Source organism: Castor canadensis, chromosome 16 (assembly GCF_047511655.1).
Source record: "Castor canadensis chromosome 16, mCasCan1.hap1v2, whole genome shotgun sequence".
Taxonomy (NCBI): Eukaryota; Metazoa; Chordata; class Mammalia; order Rodentia; family Castoridae; genus Castor; species Castor canadensis.
The window spans coordinates 75,952,590-75,978,959 of record NC_133401.1 but is presented as its reverse complement, the minus strand read 5'-3'; the positions used below and the strand labels follow the sequence as shown (position 1 = coordinate 75,978,959).

Below are 26,370 nucleotides of genomic sequence, written 5' to 3'. Positions count from 1 at the left end.
GGCTCCATTTCCCCATCTGTAAAGGGAGTTCATTGTAGTTCTTACTTCATCAATTCATGTTAGAATTAAGTGGCACTGTCACTCGTATAATTGGAGACTCTTTCTCCATCCGTGGAAGACAGGTGCACAACAGTGACAGGATGCCAAGTCTGAGTGGGCTGCAACCCATTCCCCTCTTCTGGTTGCCGTATTGTGCCCCATGGGTGGGGCATCTCCTCACAGAAGTGGCTGGCAGGCACAACTTTAGCCTGGAATGTTGCCTTAGAAATACTAGAGCTCTTTCCTTGTTGTGTACTTCCTGTTCTCAGATTCTGTGGAACCTTCAGGTAGGAGCCAGAGAAGCTGGAAGAAGTCAAGAGAAAAGCAGCACCAAGGGCTGAGAGTCATCTGTGGCTCCTAACTTCTTGTTTTGGCTTTTCTCCTCACAAAAGTGCCCAGGGGGTTTGAGCAGGCTAAATTCCTTCCCTTCCCTTCTTCTGCAAACCCACTGGCCACAGCCTGAGGAATGGCCCTGCCTATTCAGGCCCTGTCGTTCTTCAACAACTCTATGCTGCTGATGTCTGCCTGGTCCTTTTGGGGGTCTTGATTCCAAAGGCATCAGAAGGGAAGGGAAGAGACACAGGGTATAGAGAACAGGGTATACATGAACTTGGGAGAACAAAACCCAAACAACAGCAACAACAAAAGGAACAGAGGCTGACCAAGGGGGAGGTGAGATAAGAAAGCAAGACGAGTGCCCAGGAGGGGCAGTGGAGTGGGTTCAGCCAAGGGTAAGAACTCTAACCCAGGGGCAGTTAACACCAAGGGTTGCAAGTGGCCAGACTGTGGGCTGAATCCAGTTGAACACTAATTTCAGGCCCTACATAGGGATTTAAAATGAGAAATTTCCCAGGAAAACTTGGTCATTTGGGTTCACGTTTTTTTGTGGAATCGAGCTGGGTAGCAGCTGTCCTCTTAGAGGAAGCACTGTGTAGACAATTTATACCACAGTCTACATCACAGTATATGATATTGCTGAATGTCACTCAGACCATCTACCCAGTCCCTTTGGATACCTGAGCTTCGAAGCTTTAGGTTGTATGACTCGTTTTTAGGATCAGAACCACCATCTCCTTTTCCAGCTACCTCCAAATTATACCCTTGAGGACAAAGGCAACAACTGAGAGTTGGTTTTGAAAGAAGTAGAGGAGAGTAGAGGCAGGTACTGAGATGACAGGGAAGAGAGAACTCCAGGACAAGGAGAAGGAGGGCAACAGGTGGTGAGAGCAGGAGGAATGACAATTCTCCTTTCCCAAGTGGTTCTCTTGGCCGTCTGGGTTTCCTCACACTAGGTGTCTAATTTTTGTGGGTCAGTCCCTTTCCTCATTGCATCAACATCTTCATCTTCAAAGAGTGAACTTTCCAAGGGGCTTCTCTGAGTATAAATGAGATGGAGATTCTTAAATAAATTAGTCAACAGCAGTTCACTAGTTATATTAGCTTTCCTAGATGATTGATTTAACATTTATTGAGCCTAGAGTGTTTGCTCCATGTGAAACAACATCTTTACTGCCTTCTTCCAGCTTGTATTAATTTCATAAAGCTAAGTTGTTTGGTCTCAGGTGTTTCCAGGTTTAAGCTTTCATAAAGGATGGTGGAACTGTTTTGGGAGGGGAAGGAAGAGAGAGAAAGGTAAGGTTTGGTGTTCGTTGTTTCACTAAAGCATCAATCGATCTTAAGTAGTTCTCATCTCCCTGACGACTGGAAGTTGACAACATGGCAGCTGACTTCCTTTGAAAATGCCAAAATTATTTATCCCTTCTTCAAGAAAGTTCTCTTGTGCTGAAGAGGCTTAGGACTTTCTGTTTATTTGTTTGGGTCTGTCAGGATTAGCTCACTAATCGGCTTTTTCTAACTTAGTCAAAGTAGTCTAGAAATTGCACACTTCATTTATACAACAAATAGCTCCTAAGTCCCCACTGTGTACTAGACACTCTTCCAGGTCCTGGGACAAAACAGGAGAAGCCTTACCTCTTGGGAAGCTTCCAGCCTAGAGGGCATTAAATAAGGCCATCTGGATCATAGGTAATCCCCACCAGTGTTGGAAGCCATGAAGTAACTTACACCAAGCCAAGGTGGAAGGAAGGAACCTGCCCTGGCTCCTGAGTGGTGGGAAGAATTGTGCCCTGGGAATATCTGGGGAAGGTGATCCTAGCAGAGCGATCAACAGGTGCGAAGATTTGCAGGCAAGGAGCATGCTTTGTGCATGACAGCAAAGGACTTGGGAGAGCTGGTCTTGCTGCAACCAGTAAGAAGACCAGTTACAAAATATTTAAGGGAAATGCAGCTCTGTTGCTTTTAAGTGCCAATAGTAATTGGAATAAGGCAAATAAATATCTGTGCTGAGAAATTCTTGGGGAAACTACTTTGATGAATAAAAAAGAGCTATTTGTAATTATCATAACAGGATTGTCTATAAATAAATGCTTCCAAAAATGACTAATTTGACATTTTAAAAACAATTTGTCCTCTTAGCCAGCTTAAACATTCTCTTTCCAAAATGTTAAGACCATCCATTTGCATTCTAAATCTTTCTTCTCTTCTCTCCCTCTTTCCTTTCACATAAGTTCCAAGCTTTTAGGAGCTTGGAGTTCCTCACAGATTTTTGTAAAGGTCAATACCAGTCAAATTCTCACCTGAATTATCCTAAATTCTTAATAAAGTCTGGATTTTTTTTGAGGTATCCCTAGAATGATAAAAATGATGGTTACTGCTTTGGTTATATTTATGATGTGAGTATTGTGAAAGAGGAAGGGGAAGATAAGACAACTTATACCTTGGTCAACTTTGCAGGGCAAGGGAATGGGGAGTGGGTGGTGATAAAGCTTAAAACCCAGGCTCTCTGGGGCACCTACTTCCTAGGATAGTAAGAACTCTGTACTAGAAACTATGTGGTCTAATTTCTGTCCTCTGTTCCTCTATTAATTAACTGCATGACTTTGGGCTTAACATCTCTAGGGCTTTATCTTCTCCTTGGTAAAACCGCTGCTCACAATGCCTCCTTAGCTGTGATATGCACCAGGGGCTGCAGATGCCATGGAAACGGGACGCAGGGCTAGTTTCATGGAGATTGCCATCTCATGAAAGGAATAAACATTAGCTAAAGATCCCATAAATCAATGTAAAAGTCCAAAGGTAGCAGGTGTCTGAATCACACACAGGTGGTCCTGGCCTAGCTTGGAAGTCCAGGGAAGGCAACCTGAGGAAGTGATCTTTGAGCTAAACCTGAGTGTTGAATGGAGTTAAAGAGACAATGGGGTGGAGGACTGTGTGGTAGGATGGGGGATGTTCAAAGATCCAGGACAGCCTATGCAAAGGCCCTGTGGAGGGAGGGAAGTTAACCCTTGAAATGCAGCAATAGTGCCCGGGGGCCATAGTGTTCAGGAGATGTGACCAGCCATGTAGGGGCTTCAAGGCCACCTTAGATCCTAAAAGTCTTAATAGTTCATGTCTTTTTGTTGATTTCTGCTTTTCTCTTTTTCAAGAACTTGTTTTGCTAACCCCACTGTTCTCTTTTCTTTGAAGAGAATGGAAAAACTTACTTTAGGAGTCACCATGACTGAGGGTGAGGCGTTGGTTCTGGTCAATCTTCATTGTCAACTGCCAACAGCCTACCCAAACAGGGCTCTCACTGGGTGTTTGGTCCCTGGCACCTGCTGCTAGCCAACGAACCAGCACGTGCCTTTCCAAGACTAGAAAGCCCCTGACCCTCATTCTTTGACAAAAGAGCTAGAGCTGCCAGGAAGGCGCAGTGGCCGAGATCTTGAATGCTGGAGAGGAAATTAGTTTCAGCAAAAACACAGAGCTGAATGTCAAGACCCTTAGGCTCCTTGCTTGGGATGCTAAAGTGGCTGGCGACAGTGGATGACTGGAGACAAAAGGTCATTCAGGCACTTTCTATGGCATTTCCCCTTATTTTATTTCTGAGGTGTCGGAGGATTTGGGCTGCGAGCTTGTATACTAATCAGATTCATTTCACTTTGGGAGGGAAGGCTGTTTTCTGGTGTCTCTGGGGAAATAAAGATGATGAATAGAGGGAAGTCTCCGACTTTATTAGCACGAGTGGGCAGATAGATCCCAGTAGTAATTAATCCCAGGATGTTTACAAATTTTTTCTTCTTCATCAACTCCGAGGCGGGGTTCGCTCTTGTTGCCATAGAGGAGGAAAAGAAGCTGAACGATGATGCTCTCCTGGTGGAGATGGACAGGGAGATGGTAAATTATTGATTAATTATGAAGCTGGAGAAATAGCAGTGTCATAAATGTCAAGACCAAGGACTGTAACAGAAAGCAGCTTTCATGTGTGCGGGACCCTCTTAGGAATGCTTAGGAAACCCTGTAAGATAAGCCTGAGTTAGCAGAGATCCCCTTTTAATGAGGTGAGAACAGTATATCGAATGCGAGCCCACCCCCAAAAAACCAATAATGACAAAAAAAAAATACCAGTCATAGTTGCTTAAGGAAATTGGCTTGTTTCAGAACTTTTGTGAGTAAGTAAAGGTTAGGCAGGAAAATCATTCTGTTTCAATCCTGATTTATCAACTTCTTTCCAGATCATCCAAGATTTCTTGCCTATTGAGGGCTGGAGAATGGCTGGAGACCTGGATTGCCATAAGGCTTTGAGGACGTTATTATGGGCTTCCATTCCTTTAAATCTGCTGACCCAAGAACAGATCTGAAGTTTGGTCTTGCTTTCATGAATCATGAACCATGTGACCTTGGGTAAGTCATTTTACTTCACCTCTCTGAACTGCAAAACCAAGCCACTATGGGGCTGTATGACCTAAAGCGTTTATGGATTGCAATTTAAAAGTCTGGGAATACAATCGAACTGAGGCAGGCTGGTGATAGGAAAAGTAGTCCTTTGGGACGCTAGCCATGAGAGACTTCTCAGTACATTTCATGCTAACCTGCTTGTCGCAGCCCAGTGCCAAGTTTCACCAAAGACAGAAAGCCCTGGGGAAATTCTGCTATTACCACTCAGATAAAAGTCCTGTGCTTAAAACATGAATCCCGATGGCACCTCATACATGCAATTGAAATACCTGAGAGTGAGTAGAGGTGAGTGTGCAGAGTGCCCCATGCTGCATGACAAGACCTTGTCAATCAGACCTGCCAGTCACCCTAGCCCATCCCCGAGGACTACCCAGACTTTCCCCATCATTTGCCCTTTCTCCTCTATCACTTTCACTACATCTCGCATCCTACCTGAGTTCTTCTCTCCTGGGACACAAGTACTTGAATTCTTCTGGATCAGGGTCTCCCATCTAATAACAAAACCATGACAGGCACCCTTTCTACTCTCTAAACACATTTGAATGTGAGGTAGGTATTTGTGGAGAACAGTGGAGGTAGGAGGGGATTTACCTATTTCTTTTTGAAGATTTTTGGGAAACTTTAAAAATAAACAGCCTAGAATTCTTTGTAATTGATACACTGGGTAAAGAGGTGTTTCTTCTTTTTACATTTTTTTATTATATTATTTTTGTACTGGGATACATTGTGACATTTACAAAAGTTCTTATAATATGTTATAGTTCAATTCCCCCCTTCCTTCATTCTCATTTATTCTTCTTCCCCCATTCCTGGAATAGTTTCAGCAGGTCTCATTTTTCCACTTATACAATGAGTACATAATATTCCACCACATTCAGCCTCCTTTGCCCTTTTCTATATCCTCCTCCCTCCCACAGGTACCAACCCCCAGACAGGACCTGGGCGTTATTTAAGATAGTTACACAGGGAATTTCCTTGTGACATTTCCATATACACATGTATTATAACTTGAATTGATTCATTCCCTCTATTTTTCTCCTTTCTACCTTAGTCTCTATCTTATGATTTCAACAGGTTTAAAAATTCTATATTAATTTTTGTGTAGAAAGTACATATGTACTTTCTAATTCCTTCTAATTTAAGAAGGAATTCTTAAATTCCTTCTTTCACGTTAGTGACCTCCCCTTAGTGTGACCTGTTTTTCATAAAATTGGTTGTATTTGTATTAGGTTTATATTCCACATATGAAAGAAACATTTGGCCTTTGTCTTTCTGAGGCTATCTTCCAATTGCGTCCATTTACCCTCAAACCACATCTTAAAATTCCACATTTGGCTGGGCACCCGTGGCTCATGCCTGTGATATTAGCTATGCAGGAGGCAGAGATCAGGAGGATCACAGTTGGAAGCCAACCCAGGCAAGTAGTTTGTGAGACCCTATTTCAAAAAACCCTCCACAAAAATAGGGCTGGTAGAGTGGCTCAAAGTGAAGGCCTTGAGTTTAAACCCCAGTATTGCAAAAAAAAAGAAAAAACAAAGTTCTACATTGTTTGAAACAGTTGATCTTGGACATTTAGACTTCTCAAAGTTTTGTTGTCTTTTTTTCCCATATGTATCCTCACTTTGTTTCCAAATAGTTTCCTCCTAAGCAAGGAGAGGTCAGATCCAGCCAGTGGATTGAGGGTTTACCACTGTTCAGGTCAAGGAAATCTTTTGGTGCTTCCTGGAGTTCCAAGCATCTCATCTTGGATCTTCTGAGTGCTGGGAACTCCAATCCAGTTGCTGCGACAAGAAGGGAAAAAAAAAATCTTGGGATGGATCCAAAACACAATTAGACTGCACTACCAATGGTCGTTGAGTCAGCCCTGGCCTGCGTGACTTGACACGGGTCACACCCAGCACACCACTCATGAGAAAAGAGCCCAGAAACACCCACAAGTTACAAGAGGTGAGCCGTTATGTATCAGACAGACAGACAAAGCAATATTACCAGGCAAGAAATAAAGGGAAACACAAGGCTGGTTTAAGGATGCAGTGTAAGAAAGCAAGTCATTTTCCTTATTGGTTCAACTTCCAAAACAAAAACTGGAAATCAACACACTAGTATCTTAAACCTATGAGCCAGATAAAAACCTCTGTACCGAAATGTACTGCCAGCAGAACCAGAAAGGGGCCAATATTTCATTTGGTTTCTATCTATTTATCTGTCTGTCTATCATTAGTCTATCTATCTATCATCTATCTATCTGTCTATTTATCATCTATTTATCTTTTATCTATCTGTCTATCATCTATCTATCATCAGTCTATCTATCTGTCTGTCTGTCTATCATCGTCATCTATCTATCTTTTTTGCCCCGGGGAGTCACCAATTTGATAGGCAGCATTTCTTATTTGGAAAGCCCTTACCAGTGTGTGTGTGTGTGTGTGTGTGTGTGTGTTGGTAAAATATTAGTGTTTTTAAACAACTATTTCTGATATTGTAGCTCACATCCTAGACATTTTTGATATGTGATAAAATAAAATTTTGTGGATTCACAATTTTTTTTCATCCTTTTTTTTTATTAGCAAAACCAACACAGCTATGAGTTCTTTCACGTACAATAACCCAAGATAGTTCCTGTTTGACCAGTTCCCAGATAAAAGAAAAACAAAACGAGTGCGGGGTGGTTTATCGTTTTTTTTGAAACAGGATACATTTTTCCCATGTTCAAATTTGAAAATACTGAGCTGTAATTTAATCTACCTTTATTAGATTACCCAGTTACGTCCAGAAAATTGTGGAAACCATCTTAAATTAGTAAGGTCAGAGATGAAGCACGCTGGATGTGAGAATTCCCTCTGCTCTCGCCTGACATGTCTTCCAAAAAGAGACAAGTTTTAAACTAAGGCCTTGGTTCCCTAGGGACAGACAGCTCACTACCTCTTGAGGCCCCAGGGGAAGTCTACCTTCCACTTCTGCTACGATGTCTTCCAAGTAACTCCACTCCTCAAACTGTGTGGTGTAGAGTCACAGAATAGGCCAGAAATGGTCAAGGTTTTAAAAGTTATCCTTTCCTGATCAAAAATGCTGTAAGGCCAACTACGATGGTTCACATCTGTAATCCCAGCACCTGGGAGACTGAGGCAAGAAGAAGATTGTGAGTTCCAGGCCAGCCTGAGCTACACAGTGAGACCCTGGTTCAAAAAAAAGACACAAAAACCGTTTTAAGCTTATAAAGCCCTACATAAACTTGCCAAATAAAACATACTCAATTAAATTTCTATGTCAATAAATACTAATTTTTAATGTAAATGTGGCTTGAGTATTGTAAAAAATACTTATGTTAAAATTTTTATTTTTGTTTATCTGACATTTGCAAATTTAACTAGACATAATTTACATTTTTTTTTTTTTACATCTGGGCCAATTTCAATCACCCAAGAAAGCCACAACATCTATCATTGTGGCAAAAATAAAATAAGATGAAATAATAATTCCTATAGTAAATACAAGATGAGGCAATAAATACAACATATTCAAAATATATACAATATATATCACACCTTATTTCTTGGCAGTATTGGGGTTTGAACTCAGGGCTTGGTGCTTGCTATGCAAGTGCTTTAAACTTGAGCCACACCCTGGCCCTTCTTTTATTTTTTATTTTTCAGGTAGAGTCTCACTTTTGCCCAGGTCCAGCATAGGACGCAATCCTCCTACCTCTGCCTGCCATGTAGCTGAGATTATAGAGAAGAACCACCATGCCCAGCCATCTTTATTTTTTAACTGAAAGCTAATCTACTTCCGATTATAGGGTCCTGTACCTTTCCAGGCCTCCATCTCAACCCAGCCATAGGTGTTGTCCAAACTCCAAGCTATCATGGCGGCCAGTCATGTGTTCATGGCTTGGGGCTCTATTTTGAGTTCCCTTGGGGCTGCAGGGTTTTATTTGACCACGTCTCTGCATTTAGAAGCTGTGCTTTGGCTAATGTTCCCGCCCTCATCCTAATGCTGATCTTTAAAAAAATGGTTTTTATACCAACTCCCTTCCTTTCTCCTCTGACTAAAGTCAAAGCCACTCTCTCACTTCTGATTGACCTCAAAGGAACAGTTTGTTCAGCAACTTTTAGGCTTTTATGAAAACAGGAAGAGTTGCTGCCCTCAGGTAATTCAGTTTCACCTGCCTCCGCACACATAATAATCCCCAAGGAAGTGATTCCTTCTGCAAGGGAAGAAGAAAAACGCGTGGAGATGGCACTGCAGGTTGATCAGTAAATTCTCTCTCTCTCTCTCCCCTCTCTCTCTCCACTCCACATCCACAGGAAGTGCCCTCCCACTCCTGTTGGGTTTTGCCATGTGGGATAATAATGGGTATGACCAAACTTGGGCTCCAAATGTGCTGTGTAGTTGGGTCACTGTCACTGTCACTGCCCAAGAACAGCAGACCTGGACCAAGTCACAGTTTGGAGTCAAACTCAGTGAATTCTAGTTGATTCCCAGACAAGGTCAAGAAATAAGTATTTATAAATAAATATCCACTGAGTTGTTGGATAGTTTATTGTGTAAAATAACAGACATGGGTACAGACAAAAATTCTTTTTTTGGTGGGCCTGGGATCTTAACTTGCAAAGCAGGTGCTCTAGCACTTGAACCACACCTCCAATCAATTTTGCCCTGGTTATTTTGGAGATGGGGTCTCTTGAACTATTTGCCCAGGTTGACCTTGTGTGGTGATCCTCCCATTTTCAGCCTAGGATTACAGACATGAGCCACCAGTGCCTGGCCAAATAAGAATTCTTAAAAATTTTTTTTTTGCAGTTTTGAGGATTGAACCTAGGGCCTCACAGTTTTCTAAGCCAGGACTCTACTACTTGAGCTAAGTCCCCAGCCCTTTCGTTCTGTTTTGTTTTTGTTTTGAGATAGGTTCTCACTACCTTTGCCTGGGCTGGCCTCAAATTCAAGATCTTTCTGCCTCCATCACCCATGTAGCTAGGATTACAGGTGTGCCCCACCATGCCAGGCTGAAAATTCATGTTTTGATAGACTAGTAAATTTTCTTGATACACATACAGCCTACCTGTAATATTAAAACAATTATGATAGTCACAAAAAATCACAAGGTATGAGGCTTAGATCCTCAATATCTCTCTCTCTCTCTCTCTCTCTCTCTCTCTCTCTCTCTCTCTCTCTCTCTCTTTCTCTGTCTTCATAGTATCTGGCATCATTCTCTAAGCTATTTATTCTTTGTAATAGCTAATATTCAATCAATGCCATGAAGTTTACAAAGTGTTCTCACATCCATTATCCTAGTAGATCTGCCTTATAATTAATGCAGTGGTGAGGTGAGCTTGAGATCAACAGCCCTGTTTGGCCAGAGACTGGTGACTCACACCTGTAACCCTAGCTACTTGGGAGGCTGAGATCAGGAGGATGCAGCAGTTCAAGGCCAGCCTGGGCAAATAGTTTGAAAGACCCTATCTCTAAAATAACAAGAGCAAAATGGAGTAGAGGTGTGACACAAACAGTAGAGTTCCTTCTTAGCAAGCTCAAAACCCTGAGTTCAAATCCCAGTCTCACTAATACAAAAGAGCCCTATAAAGATGAAGAGATTGAGTCTAAAGTTCTGAAAAACAAGGTTTTCTTCCAGGAATAAATCAGTTCAGTTGAGTTCCAGATGACAGCTCTGACAACAGGCACTCCAACCAGGGCTTCTAAGTCCACCATGCTGTTGCAGTTCCTAGAACATCCAACACAGGAGGAGCAAACCCCATCCAGAGCTTAGCAAATGCCTGAGGACTGGCAGAGCTGAAGCCTTTGGACCAGGGGTTGTGAGCATAAAGGCAATGCTCCCACTAGAGGGACCATCCTGTAATCTCCATTAGAGCTTCCCAAAGTGTGTGGCAGGAGTTAGAGGGGAATAAGGGTAGACAGGGAGACAGAGGTAGAGAAGACTTGGGCTGGCGGAATGGCTCAAGTAGTAGAGTGCCTGACAAGCAAGAGTGAAGCTCTGATTTCAAACCCCAGTACCTTCAAAAAGAAAGAAAAACAGAAAGGAAAGACCTGACACTATTTATCATATGGTTTAGAAATTCTGGTTTAAGCAGATTAACTGTCTGCACACTGGAAGGACTTAGCTGTAGGAGGAATGCAGTTTCCTTCATTTCTCTAACTTATTGGTTAGGTTTCCATGGAACCCACTTTGGGAAACACTGGTCTGTGTGACTTACCTGCTTTGGTTCTATACTGTGACATCATCCTCTGTGTTGTCCAGAGCTGTTTGTGCACAAGTACCCTCTGGCCCCTTTGAACCTTTTTTGAGGACTCCATTCTAATTCTAAGAAACTTTTCCCCTAAGTTGATGATAATTTGGTGTATTAAGATTCTTTCAGTGGCAAATTCAAAGGGCAGCTCTTGCTAATTTACTTGAGGATATTAAGAAAACTCACTGAATCCTAAGAGTTGTTGAACACTTAGAATTTGAAAAAATGGATCAGTTTGGGAGACTTCAGGCCTGGAACTTGCTGGAATGACTTCTTAGATAACATCCCTGTCTGCATCTCTCTTTGTGGATGTCAGCTTCCTGGAAGGGGGACTGATTGTTCTGGATTGGGGCAGATGTCCCTGCTCCTGGATCAGTTAGCATGGGGACAGAACAACCCCTATGACCTAGGCAGCATCCCAATTCATGTCTCCCACACCCTGTTGCAGGAGAGAGTGTCACATCTTTTGGGGGATGTGGTTGAAGTTGGTGCATCCTAACTAAAACTACCGTTGAATGTCCATTACATTTTCCTGCAGGGTTGCTAGAACCTACCATTTCTTCCTTTGGTCACCAAAGAGGTTTAGAGACCTTACTGTCTAAAACTTGGACTTCCAACACTGAGACTCACACATAGCTGTACAAGTAACTTTTGCAATTAGCGTCTTCTGGACACTCCCAAGCAGTTGTTGGGAGGCATAGTGGGGGGACTCCTCTGAACGTTCCCAACTCTCTCTAGCTCGCTCCTCTTTTGTCCCATCCATGAAGTTGAATTTACAGAGCTCAATGTGTACATGACACAGCTCTACTGTATCCAGAGATGGGTCACTGGGATAGCCCTAACACAGCCCATCTAAAAATGGAGGTCCTCTAGTTGGTTTACTGACAAACAAGGAGAGTTTTGGGGCCCAATATTTTTGTGCATTGTTTCAAGGGAAACCTAAACGTTTCCTTTTTAAAAATAAGTCAAAACTGAGGGGTTTTTCTCCTTGTCTTCCAAAATTTCAAATTCAGATGCAAATGAGGCAGTTAAAAAAAATGAGCTCTCAAGGGTACCACCACCTCTCCTATGCTGCTCCGTGGGGCTTTATTTCAATATGTTTTACTTTTATTGTTTTGTTCTCTTTCCTCACTGAAATTTACAAAGCAGTGTGGGAAAATGGTTAATGCAGAATAAAAGTTAAAATTAAAACCACTTTTTCCACTATATTGCTGTCTCCTTCCCACCCCCTCATCCCAGGGGGCCTGTTCAGCTGGGTTTAGTAGTACAAAGGCTACTGAGTTCTAGAACTATATTCATAATCTCTCCAACATGGATAAATCAACCCATTCCTAGCTCCAGGACAAAATGAATGATAAGATGATTTGTAGTTGGCAAGAGGGAGAGAATTGATAAATAATAAAAACATCTGAGGGTGCCAAGAAAATCCTGGGGATTCATGACATTTATTAAATGATTAAGACTGGCTCAAGTAACTTTCTCTCTGAAGGTGACATCAGTTTGGGTCCAACTACTGTCGATAGCCTAGGACATCTGACATGGTAGGGTGGCACACCGAATATTTCTTGTTTTCTTTCTGTCCACCTGAGCAATGGCATCTTACAGAAAGCAATGACTGGGCCCTAACTTTTGTCACCATCCAAGTCTTGGTTGAGCACTTACACGTGGGTCACTTTCACAACTACTTACTGTTTAACCTACACAGCTTTTTAGAAAGCGTGCTAAAATTTTACACGTGAGTATATTGAAACTCACAAGGATTAAGAATCTTCTCTTGATCAGTTTTTTTCCCCAGTATTAATGAAAATGACGATGACAATGATGAGAACAGTAGAGAAAACAGAACAGAAGGGTCACCCAGAATACAGGATTAATGTGCAGAAGTGAGGCAGTGCCCATGAGATAAGTCAGTTCAGCCCAAAGACAGCAGCATGTTGGAGGCCTGGGGCTAAGTGACGTTAGGTACCATTTTTATTGTTTTTTTTTTGCATGTGGTGACACTGGGGGTTGAACTCAGGGCCTTGAGCTTGCTAGGCAGGTGCTCTACCACTTGAGCCATGTGCCCCAGCCATATGTTTAATTATCATGTATGAAGCCCTGGGTAGTAACATGGACCCTATTTCAGACTTGGGGAAATTGAAGTATTAAGGAGGTTAAGAAAATTCTGAGTTACTGAGCACGGGTGTAAGCCATCCTGCAGGTTGAGCTGATATAGTAAACTCAACAGGCATCAGTTGCAAAGGACATTGAGAGAAGTCAGAATAGCAAGTAATGACAAGGAAGATACCCAGTAGGGTGACAGGCCTGACTGAACTTCAACAAGGGTGCAGGACTCTGACCCCTATATGTTTGGGGAGGTGACTAGAAGTACAGGCAGTTGAGGACAAGAGGCTGAGTGGCTGTCACTAGTCAGGAGTCCCCTTCTCTGCACACTTGGTCCTCCACCCAGAAGGTGCACTTGGCTAAGGGGTCCCTCGTGTTACCCACACCTTATTGTCTTTTTGGGGAAGTCAGAAATTCAGGGAGTGTGTACAGATGAGTAGACCATTGCCTCTGATCTTTTTCTTCTTACTACTTTCCAGCAAACAGAGGGATTCTATTTTTAAGTCCACCGAAACACAAGCCATGTTGAATTTGTAAAGGGATCAAAGTCTGCCAAATGAATGAATGAACTTCAATGAGTCAGTGAGCAGGTTGGTAAGGATCAAGGAAAGAGACAGTGGGGTTTGAATAACAGCATTTCTCCAAGATGCTGGACAATACTGACAGATAAACATGATAGAGTATGTTTTTATTATTTATCAATTCTCTCCCTATTGCCAACTTGAATTAAAATATGTAGGGGGAAGGACTAAGGGGTCAAAGGATAGGAGTAGTTAGGAATATAGATAAAATTAGGCCTATGTAAAATTAGATAGGTTGATAATTGTTGATCTCTTTGATGCATATGTTGGGGACTCATTACACTCTTCTGTTTATGTATGTTTGAAATTGTCTAGTATACATATATTTTTTTTCAGTACTGGGATTTGAACTCAGGGCTTTATGCTTCCTAGGTAAGCATTCTACCACCTGAGACACACCTCCAGCCCCTTTTGCTTGAGGTCATTTCAGGTGGGGTTTTGTTCTTTTTGCACACCTCAGCATGGGCACAGGAACAAGGTAAGCCTTATGAAATAGAAATAGAAGTCCACATTTTTTTAAAAAATGCATTCTTAGGTATAAGAGTGAAATTATGTCTGTGACTTACTTTATAAATAAAACAAATTAAAATTTAAAACTCCAAATGTCTTAAGGAAAATGTGAAACACAGAACAAACGTGATAGTGTAATCTGTATGCTGACCTCTTTTTTTCTGACTAATTTCTACTTATCACTTGGGTCTGAGTTCAGGTGTCACTTCTGAGGGACCTGCTCTGACCTCCCCTGTTAGCATCAGCATCTTCTCCTTCACTGGGAATATCTTTATTGAGCACACAGCGCATGCCAGGAACTAGACTAAGTACTTTCCTTGCATGGTTGTGTCTAATATTACAGTAACAAGAGTCATTTGTCAGTCACTTTTTGTAAAGGGGGACTTGGAAGTCTAGACAGACTGGACATCTTATCCAAAACCCCACAGCTAGTGGGTAGAGAAAGTCCCAGGACTTGAACCCAGGAAGGCTGACTCCATCATCCTTTTCATTTGTCCCCTGCTTTCATGGCCACGTGGCATTTCACTCTTTTGTATCCTTTGAAGTTAGTGTCGTGCCTAGCACAATGCAGGTGCTAAGAATTTTTTGTTAAATGGAAGTTAATGGCTGAATTTTACTCAGTTTTCATGATTGCTTTATCTTCTCTTTAAGTCTCTTGCAATCAGTCTGCCATTGCTACTCCAAAATAACCCAGGAGGACGACAACTAAAGGGAAGGTGCATGCACAGCCCCTTCAGCAGCTGAAGTGCAGCACAGCTATGACTGTGTTTGAGACTCACTGACTTTCAGCACACTGTGATATAATTTTTTGTTATATAGAAAAAAACCACTTGTGTAGTCATTGTGTAGTCACTGAGCTCTGAGAAATCAGGGGTCAACCTCCAGTGTTAGGACACAGTGTTTGGTACACCTTGGGCACACTATTAAATTTATTGACTGAATAAGCAAACAGGAGCTGGAATTGAACTCCTCTTACCCTCTGAAGCTGGGCTCAGATGTTGTTTCTGGAAAAAATTTCCTGCTGCCTTCAAAGTGAATCTCCCCTTTTCTATGCTATTATTGTACCTTACGTTCATTTAGAATTCCATTTATATTGCACTGTACATTATTTGTTGTTTCTCCAACCTGACTGGGAAATTTGCAAAGCTGGGGCTGTGCTCTGTCACCTGTGTCACACTGAGGCCTAGGAACATACCTGGCCCAGAGTAGGGGCTCAATACCGATGCAAAACTATCCAAACTACCAAGATGCAAAGTTACCAGTATATTCATGTGTTGTTTTTAGCAGATATCAGAAATAAAGGAATATGGCATTATCTGGGGCCTTCATAAAAGAGCTCAGATGTGACTTTTGATGATTTAGGATTCTGCTTCAGAGAATTACATTACCTCCACTGTTGCAAATCTTCCTGTCACTCTCTGTCGCTTGCCTTTCAGACATAAGCTGGTCTATACCACTTTGTATTTATGGTGCTTTTGCTCTGCTAACATTGCAGTTTGCCTCACGACTATTAATTTAATTGTTATTTTTCAAAAGATTCCTGGATAGGAAGTTTGATTGCCGTAGCAAAGGAGATGAAGTGGGAGAAAGAATACAGCAAATGAATGAGGGATTGTGGGAAAACTGCTTTACTGAATTTTCTTAAAGAAATCTCAGTAAAAAATATATTAGGTTTTTGGAGCACCACTAATCTTGGGCACTGGGAAGGACATGTTTGACCAACGGATCCTGTCCCATGAGATGAGAGACTAAACCTGACATTGCACTTACCTTCTTATTTCATACAGGCATGGGATGATTGGTAACTATTCTAACCACTAGGTCTGCCATGTAAAAGCAAATATAGGATGGAAAAATAAAAAGTCCAAGACCAATCTAAAAAGAAGGACAAAGAGAACACAGATAGCCTTCCTACCCCATCCCTGCTGTAGCCACCTGCAGACATGTGGCATTTGGACCTGGCACTCCCGGCTGCTGTGTGTGGCAGACATCACTAATTGATTATAGCACTATTGTCTTCTAAGACCAGACTGGGAATGCTTCTCAGCTCAGTGCATTTGATTGAAGTTGACATGTGGGCTGAAATCTTTTTTTGCCAGACTGGCTCACATTTCTTCCTGATTAAAGTAGAGAAAAGTAATAAAAAGAGGGTTGTCATTTAAAAATAGATAAGGGGCTTTAGTCAAGACACCTGCTTTGGATACTGATTTATAAAGAGAGAATTCTCAGTTTCTCCATTTAAACATTCTGTGGTTTTTGGAGTCTAGAAATTCTTATCTCCTTTTGAGACAAAGAAGCATCTATTGTGACCCTGTTATCCTGACTTCTTCATGACAAATTAGGATCCAGGCCATCTAGACTATGTGTGGACACATCGATATGTGATAGCCTTAGGTGTCCACACAACTGCAGGGGCCATGAGGTATCTTTTGTTAATCTTGCCCAACTTCTAGACACATTCTCTGGGGCGAGAACAATCAGATTAGACCTTGGTGACAGTGTCAAAGAAAGCCCACAGGGCTGGCATCTGTTAAGCAGTCATTGCTAGCATCTTCCTTGGCAAGAAACTGCTTTTCCTTGTCTTGTTTCAGGCTTAAATTGCTTTTATTTGTCTTGGAGCCTAGATCAATAATCTCTCTCTCTCTCTCTCTCTCTCTCTCATTCTCTCTCTCTCTCTCTCTCATTCTCTGTTTGTATCTCTCTCTGTCTCTCTCTCTTTGCCTGTCTGTCAGTAGATCATATATCATTTTTGATGGGAAAAGAAAGTGGAGTGATGGCAGAGCAGTAGAAGAGGGACAGATGTGTAAGAATGCAAACAGAAAGAATAATATTTATTAGGTAATTTCTGTGCACAAAGCGATGTTATCACATCTAACCAGGACAACTTATGACAACCTATTACTAATTGCCATCTTACAGATGAGGAAATTTAGGCCCTAGTGGGTTAAAGAATTTCTCTAGAGTCCTACCATGAGTTTGTAGGACAGGAACTCTATGAGTCACATCTGAGTTCTGCCAGACCACTCTGCCTCTCCCAATCCATCAGTGCAGGACTTCCCTCAAACTGCCCAAGGCATTAGTGAATTCTCGTGCAGTGTAAATAACAGAACCTGTTAGCATCTATTGTCTCTGCTCTTGGCTCCATTCTCCTTCACAGTGACAAGGTGGCTGCCATTGGCACCAAACTTAGATCCTATACCTTCAGCCATCCCAATAGGAGAAATGATGGTCTTTGGGGGCTAGCTTACATTGAGTTCCCAACCCTGAGCTATTGCTATGAACAACTAGAAAGAAATTACTTGATTTCTCAGAGCTGGGTCAACTGTCCACCCCTGGTACTAGTGGGAGAAGAACTCATGTAAACCTCAGGAGCTGAAAATTGATTGGATAGTCCTCTACACAAAGTCAGGTGTAGTATCTTGATGGAAAGTGGATGGATATCATTAGGCACCCAAAACAGTAGATCATCACTTATTAAACTTTTATCTTATGCAACAGCACAATGTTCTCAAACAACTATCTTTGTAGTCCCATTTCATGTATCAGAAGCTTTGTCCTGGTCAAATTCCAGGAGTTTAGACCTGTGCCTGGTACTCAATCCTGGGCCCTGGTCTAGTATGTTACTATTGTCATCCTTGGAAGTCCCTCCATTGTCCTTCTTCCTCTTTACCAGCACGTCACAATGGCCCCATGGCTTCCCAGACAGTAGAGGGTAGGTTTCTCTCCTCATTTTGGCAGAGGTTGCACCTTTGCCCTCAGAAAACTTTAAATATTGCTTTGTATCTAGGCTAGGTGGTGGAGGGACCCTAAACTTCCCTAGGGACACTGAACTCTCAGGTTAATTCATTGTTCTTCAAATCTCCCTGTAATTCAAGCTTCTCCAGGAGACCTCTTCTAATCCTTCCACTATAATACTGACAGATTTCTTGCTTGATCAAACTTCGGTCAGGCATCTGACACTTCTTCATGGTAGTAAAGATCATAGGCAGGATTCCTGTCTCGGATTGACCCTTACCAGTTGTGTGGCCTTAATTACATTCTTTAACCTCTCCAAGCTTCAAGTTTTTCATTTATCAGATGAGAATAACAATGGTATTTACATCATAAGGTTGTAAGGTGAATTATGCAGTATATTGAGAGCTGTTATTCAGCCAGGCTCTTAGTTTACAAGCAGGAAGTGTTTCCTGTTGTTATTATTCATCTTCATATTTTAAAAAATACCAAACTGACTAGGTTCTTATGATTTTGTGGCATAATAAGAAGTAAAACACACATTTGGTCGTTGATCCTAGTTCTTTCTTTTTCTCGGTAGTACTGGGGTTTGAACTTGGGGCTTCATGCTTGTTAGCCAGACACTCTCCCACTTGAGCCACTCCACCAGCGCTGGTCCTGGTTCTTCACACACAGTTTCTAAAACCCTTAGATTGGCTGGACCTAGGAGAGCATCTTTTTGTGTGCTAATGAGATGACTGCGGACTGGGGAGGAGAACCAACTATTTGATAAGAGGCTTGGAAACTTCAGCCCCACCCCACGTCTCCTGGGAGCCCTGATAGGTTCAGTTGATCACCAGTTGTCAAAAATGTAATCAATCACACCTGTGTAATGGAGTCACCCACCCTAACGGCTTAAATCTTAAGGACGGGGTTCAGGGAACTTCCAGGTTGGTAAACAAAAACAAATTTGCATGTGAGGCCGGGCCACACCCTAACTCCACAGGGTTGGAAGGTTCAGCACTGTGGACCCTTCTGCACCTTGCCTTATGTATGTCTTCATTTGTATCCTTTAACTTACCCTTCGTAATAAATGGGTACCTGTGAGCAGCGTGTTGTCCTGAGTTCTGTGAGCTGCTTTAGCAAATTAAACCTGAGGAAGGGGGTCATGGACCCCCAATTTGTAGCCAGATGGGGAGAAGCACAGGTTGCAATCTGGAACTCTCAACTGATGTTTGAAGTGGGGACAGTCTGTGGGACTGAGGTTATGTCCTGTGGCTGTGGACGCTATCTCCAGGTGGCTAGTGTCAGAACTGAGTTAAATTACAGGACACCCAGTTGGTGTCTGCTCATGAATCTGGTGTCAAAAGTTGTTACGGTTTGAGTCTTAAATGGCCTCCAAAGGCTAATAGGCTAAGGGCTTGGTCCCCAGCCTGGTAGAACTTTTAGGATATGGGACCTAGTGGAAGGAAGTTAGCTCACTGAGGGTGTGACCTTGAAGGGAACATTAGGAACCTAGTCCTTTCGTTAATCTCTCTCTCTCTCTCTCTCTCTCTCTCTCTCTCTCTCTCTCTCTCTCCTTCATGGCCACCATGAGGCAAGCAGCTTTGATTCACCCATGACATTGGTCAGCTCCATGTTGCTGCTTGAACCGTGGTTCTTGCCATGATCTCTGCCTCACCACAGGTTCAAAGAAACAGGACCAAGTGACTATGGATTAAAGCCTCTGAAACTGTAAGCTGAAAGAAAAATGTCCTCCTTAAGTTATCTTAGGTATTTTGCCCCAGCAAGGGAAAGTTGACTACCACTATGTGTGTATTGAGTGACTGTGTAAGAGAGTAGAGAGAAACAACCAACTTGCTTTATTCCTTTGGAGTGCTCAATAAACTTTTTAAAAAAATCAGTGGATCAAGGAATTTGTAGTCAAACTTCTTAAGTCTCCTTGCCTAGTCCTGCTTCAACTGTGACTTAGTTGCTTTTTCCTGATCTGGGTCTTGTTCATCCCCAGTCAGGATGCTGTGCATTTGGAATCAAGTCATCCTTCATTTCTTGTCACTGATCTCTATTAATTTCAGGGTTGAACATGTTTTAATCAGGAGCCAGATCAGCTTCTTGCAGAGAGGAATTTCTGTCAGCATTTTTCAAATGTACATCCAAAGGCAGAGTTCATGCTAAGACCCTGGAAAAAAAGTAGTAATCCTGCTCTGGTTTGTTCCCAGGTCAAGAAACTCACTCTGGGAAGAGTCCCATGAAAGTCTGAAATCTAATGCTACTTGCTCAAAAATATCATTTGGATCTAGTGCTCCTTGCAGGAGGCCTGCTCACGTGATAACACTGGCAGTCTGAATACTCATTTTGCAATTTTACAATGGAAGCCTGAGAGAAAGAGTCAGCAAAAGATGAAAAAGCCTGGAATAACATCCTTGCAGACAATGTAGGTGGAGCTCAGCTATTTCGAGTTTGTCAAGCAATTGCTCCCTGGGCATGGATGTACCTTTGGATGAGTGTGCACCAGCATTGCATGAAAGAAGGAGACTCCAGTCAATTTATTGACCTGTTTTCCAATGGCAAATTGTCCTGCTAAGTTGGCACACAACAGTGTTGACTCAGGATGGCCAGAAGAGTAGAGAAATTAATGAGATGGTACCATCTTTGTTTTTCTCTTGTAAGCCACAATCATGATCTTTGCCTGGAGCCTATAGACAGATCTTTTCATCCCCATGACAACAGAACTCTAACCTGAATGTCCTGTTATTAGGAGGACTTGGCTTTTCTCTGTCTTCATTCTTTTGCCTGCCCAGTCTTCTCAGAATTTGGCTAAGACTGTTGTGAGTTGTTTGGGGTCAAGGAGTTAGCTCAAAGTTGGTGAGACTTGGACAGTTCTGTCCATTTCCTACACCTCAGGTAAGGGGAGGAAGAGAGAGCTGAGGATGCAGTCTTGCATCTGTGGAAGAGAGAAGAAGAGGTAGAAGGGAGAACAGAAGCATTGAAGAAAAAGACAGCCAATGGCCCAAAGGCACAGCTGGGTTGGAAAAAAAACACCAATAGAGGGTAGTGGTTTAGGTGACCAAAGGATGCCCACATCCTTTCTTTGCTCCTTACTGCCTCTGACTTTTAAGAAGTTATTTAAAGCCTGTGAGCCTCACTTTTCCCTCCTATAAAATGGAAAAATAATGCTCACATTGGGGTTTTTTTAAGTACTTTTTTTAATCAGAAAGAATTTATTTTATAGTGTTTAATTTTTTTTTTTTGTGGTACTGGGGTTTGAATTCAGGGCCCAGCACTTGCTAGGCAGGCACCCTACCACCTGAGCCACGCCCCCAGCCCACCTACATTGGGTTTTGCTGTTTAAAAAATACAGTGCACAGCACATAGCGATACTTCAATAAATAATGACCGTTATCATGATGGCCATTCCTCCCTCCAGATCAGGCGCGCTTGCTTTTCTAAGATGCGTGCTGCACGTCATAGATACCAGTGTTGCCATAGGGATTTTGGTGGTGTTTGGAGGAGTCAGAAAGACCATCATCCCTGGGTAACCTTGTGAAAGGGGCCTGGAATGCCATTTTTGAAGTTGATAGTGGACTTTCTGTGGGGTACTTATTCCTCGTTCAATGTAACTGTATGACCCGAGCTCATGTGGCAATATTTTAAGACCACTAGTCCTAAACCAGTACATTCCATAACTATAGGTTGTTTGGTGCTCTCTCTCTTTTGTGGGTGAGGAGTGCTTTCCTGGTGCAGACAACATGAAGTACTGATCACGTAGGTCCTGACATCACTTTCACTGCATCCTGAGGGTTGGATGAGCTAAGCTCCCAAATTCCCTCCTGTCTGTCACCCGCTCCACGCTCAGCTAGGGAACGGCATGGGGGGGTGGGATCAGCATCTGTCTTTCCCAATCTTCACCCACTTCACAGCTGCTTCTACCCACTCATGTCCCTGTATCTGGCTCACATGACCACCCTGGAATTGATGTTCTGGAATTTTCTGGGTGTTCAGGCAAAGCCCAGCACAGTGACCTCTCCTTACTTATCTCACCATGGACTCTCATCAGCCTGAATCTTGCCCTTCTGAATTTGGTCTCTGCGTGTGGCTGTCGAGCCTCTGCCTATCTTTTAAGCCTCCTGTGCCCAGTTTAGAAGGAAGTGGGGGACATAAGATGCATACAATCCTCTCCAAAGACAACCTCGCCCCCCTCTTTTACATCCTTGCTGTGAGGGAACATTGAGTCACCTAACCAATTCTCCAGGGAAATTTCTGCATCACGGTCTCCACCACTTACTTTAGCATGTGAAATCCATTGTGTCTAGAAGCCTCAGTTAAAACGTCTAGTTTAACATCTGATTACGTAAACCTATTCCCCAGGGCACCGTGATGAACGTGGGGTGTGGGAAGAAGAGCAAATTCTTGAATGAGGCGTGTGCAGGCCAAGGGATCTGAATATACTGGCTGCTAAGAAATTCAAATGGAAACAGATCATATTGTGAAGAAGCAAATTGAATGCATTAAAGTACAACGTGGGGGTTGAGAGGAGTGTCTCATCTATGGTGATTTTTTTTTTATCAAAGTCTCCAGCCCACCTCCACTCCCCACCTACCACGAAGAGTAAGTGGTCACACCTCTCTCTCATTCAGTTTTTGCAACTGCATGAAGACACCACCCATGATAGCAACTGAGTCACTCAAAAGCTGCACTGACCTACTAACATTCATTATCACGTCTTCTGCAGACATATTAAATTATCAGGGATGTGAAACAGAGGAATAGCTCGTTGCTCTGTTTTCTGATGGCATACAGCAAGTTATGCACAGAGTATACAGAACTTCTTGGAAGAACACGGCAGTCCCCAGCCACATTGGGCTACAGAGCCCTCAAAATGTGGTGTGTCCAACTGAGGTGCATAAAATACAGCCTAGGTGTCAAAGACCTAGTGTTAAAAAAAAAAAAGAGGGGGAAGTTGATTGCATTGATTCCATACTGAAATAATACTTTGGATATATTGAGTTAAATAAAGTATATTATTGAATTTAATTTTATCTTTTTAAGAAAGCCTTCTAAAAACATTTAAATAGATAATTAAAAAATCAAGTAGGTGGCTAGCCCTTGGGTACTGCATGTTTTCATTGTACAACTCTGACTTTAGATCATCTAATCAAAAAATTGTGGTCCACAAGTCAAATTTAGCTTGCTGTTTGTTTTTGTAAATAAAGTTACATTGGAACACAGACACACCCATGCCTTGCATATTGTCTATGAGTATTTTTAGACGTTAATGGCAGAGTTGAGTTGAGAAGGAAATGACTTATCCCAGGGAAAATGAACATGTCAAGATAAGAGCAGGGATTTACCCCGTCCCTGCTCTGTGCACTCCATTGTGCCTCAGTTTACCCAATGGTGATAAGATGGAGAAAGATAGTCCATGTATGAGGGCAGGTTTAGCCTCCACCTAAACTGAGGGAAGTGGGCCATTGCTCTCCATCCCAGGCCACAAGAAGGCTCTGGAGATTGAGAAGGCACCTCTCTCTAGGGAGCCTACCTTGGTGAGGCCAGAGGAGGGTATCTATGGTTAACCTCCTGTTATATTTTTGTCATATATTATTTCGCAAATCTCTTCAATGTGTTAAAATTTGGCGCTAGCTCCACTGCATTTTAGAGAGTTGATACAAAAGCTCTATTTAAAGAATATTGCTGAATCTTTGCAGAGTCTTTTCAAAGTCATTGAATATTATCCAATGATTTTTAATAAGGATAAGCCACGTGGCGCGTTTCTTCTGAGACTTTGTGCCAGGAAAACGCTGTCTCTCCTGATGAACCCGCGTTGGTTTTTAAATTGTAGAATGAGGCTCTTGCTGCTCTGTATTGCCTTGCTGTCAGTCTTACTCGGCGGTAAAGTCTTATATTATTTGCTCAGTTTTAGCAGCCCGTTTATTTTCGTACTCACTCTGCTATCTCTTTTATGCTTTTTTAGAATTTTTGGGTTGACTAAGAGCCATATCCTTTGGGATACAAAAAAAGAGTTTTCTTTCTTTTTTGGTGTGGGACTGGAATTTGAACTCAGAGCTTGATGAGCACACTTGAGCCACACCTTCAGTCCATTTTGCTCTGGTTCTTTTTGGAGACATGGTCTTGTGAACTATTTGCCCAGGCTGGCTTGAATCACAATCCTCCTGATCTCAGCCTCCCAAGTAACTAGGATGACAAGTGTGAGCCACCACCACCCAGAACAACAAAGAATTTCTATTCTCAAGGGATTGCCAATATGAATATCGAAGTGAGGCAAAATGATGCAGCAGTGCCAGACAGGATTATGGGTAGAATAGGTTACACTCTACATTGTGATTTTATGAACCCTCCAAGCTCTCCAAAGCACCCCAAATATCATTCTCCTCCAAACCACAATCAACACTATAGATGCATGATTTTAAATGGACACCCTGAGTCCTGTGTCCCTGGAAAACATGGCTAATGTAGCTCGGCATTACTTATCACTAATCCGTTACCTTCAGATTGTATTACCAATCAGTCATAGAAGGATCCTAAATGAAATCTACATACTAACTCCTAAAGAGTCACACTTGGAGGATGATTCATGGGAGTAGAACTGCAGCTTCTTTTTAAAAAGTAAGTAATTATGGGAGATGCAAGGTTAGATAGAAAATAGTATCAGCCATTAATACTTTAGTGTGAAGTAGATGATTTCCCCACTTTTTGTTTCCTGGTAGTAGGCTTATGCATGTCAGTTGATTGATCTTAAAACCCTTGCCACCAGGGGAAAGAAGCAAAAAGTAGACTTAGGAGAGTTCAGAATAAACTACCAATGACACCATTTTGTGTATTGCACTTGACAATGAAGAAATTCCAAACTCTCCCGTTGGCTCTCAAGGAAGGATAAGACTTCAGCTGTAAAGTGCTTCCTCGTTCCATTTCCCTTGACTCTCTGTCTTCTTTCTCATTTCTAACTGTAATTCTCCTGAACACATGTGTATTTAAAGGAGATTAATCATTCAAACACCGTAATTAGTTCAAGAATTGTGTCTTTTCAAGATAGAATGAGCTAATTATTTTTTTTCTCCCAGAGAACCTGTTCTCAGATGTGAGCTAATTAGTGAGCTGCACATCAAAAGAAGTGAAGTGTACCCTGTAAATAGGATTTCAAGTGAACAGATCAAAGGGAGATTTACGCAACCGACCCCCATCCTGTGAGCATCAGGCAGTGGCGAAGAGAAAGAGAAGTTTCCAGCATGATAACCAGAGCTCCAGAGGACAACTGCAATCCCCCAAGTCAATCGGGAATGTGACGAGAGACCTAACTATATCCAGATATAGAATTTTACTTCTTGGCACTTTCATGTTTGGCTTTCTGATGTAGGCTAGGAGGGAAGTGATCTGTGTTTGTGATCTAGTGAACATCTTAAGGTACAGGGTGAGAAGTAAGGTCTCTAAACTTGGTTCTTTCTGCCTAGTTGGCTGTGTGACCTTGGGCAAGTTGCTGAATCTCTCTGAGCTCACTTCTGTCGTCTGTGTGAATCTTAGTCCCTTCTCTACCCATCTCCCAGGAGACTTGTGATGCTCAAGTAGGATGATTAATGTGACAAGGGTTTGGAGAAAAGTTTAAAATGGCTACACAAATATGAAGCATTTTTGGCATTATGAACAAGGCTCCATAGGCAGAATAAATTAAAAGAAAAGGAAAGTTTCCCAGATGGTTTTGGCCAAAATTCCAGCTCCTGAGGAAAACAGTCTCCCAGTGGGCTCTCTGCAAATCAACCGCACGGCATAATTCCTGAAACCTTTTTTCTCCTGTGATTACACTTGGAAATCAGCTTCCACAAAGAAACAACTCAAACGAAGAAAGGGGATGAAAAGGTCTTTCCGTTTTCCCTTGAAGTTCTAGATTTCTGAACATGGCAGATTTCACAAGAACAATCTTATTTATCCATCTAAAGTTTAGTCACATGTCCATGAGTCTAGAAGGATGAATGGGGCCAGAGCAGCTGGTGATGGACAAGGAGAGGGGCCTTGACTTTAAATGGCAAAATGACACCAAGGAAATCAATAAATATATTCTTTGCTACTAAAATAGTTTCATGTCATTTTTTTTGGTAGTTGTTGAGCCCTAAGAATTTTGAAATGGATGAGGAAGTGGTAAGATGTCCTCCAAAGACATCTTTGAGGGCTACCTATCCCTCAAACAAGAGCATGGATGCAGACAGAGGCGAACTTTGTCAGCTAATGGCAGTGACTTGGGTTGCAGTTGGTGAGGGAGGGGCAGCTCTGGGCAACGCTGGGCCTTGGGCCCTGGGAGATAGTACAGCTGGTAACAATAGAATCTGGGAGTTACTGGCTGGGTCTGTGGACACCCTGAAGACAGAGATGAAAGTCTTCTCAACCTTTCACCAACCTGG

The 26,370-nt window shown here is 42.3% G+C and overlaps 1 long non-coding RNA gene across 3 annotated transcripts in view; it reads left to right on the top strand.

Moving 5' to 3' along the window:
• Positions 1-26,370, top strand: part of LOC141418000 (uncharacterized) — a 219,193-nt gene that overhangs the window by 84,613 nt on the left and 108,210 nt on the right. The window contains exons 2-3 of one of the 3 annotated variants that reach the window (XR_012442616.1): positions 4,593-4,761; positions 25,042-26,008. This is a non-coding gene — a long non-coding RNA (uncharacterized lncRNA). The other 2 variants (XR_012442617.1, XR_012442618.1) reach the window with 2 other exon arrangements.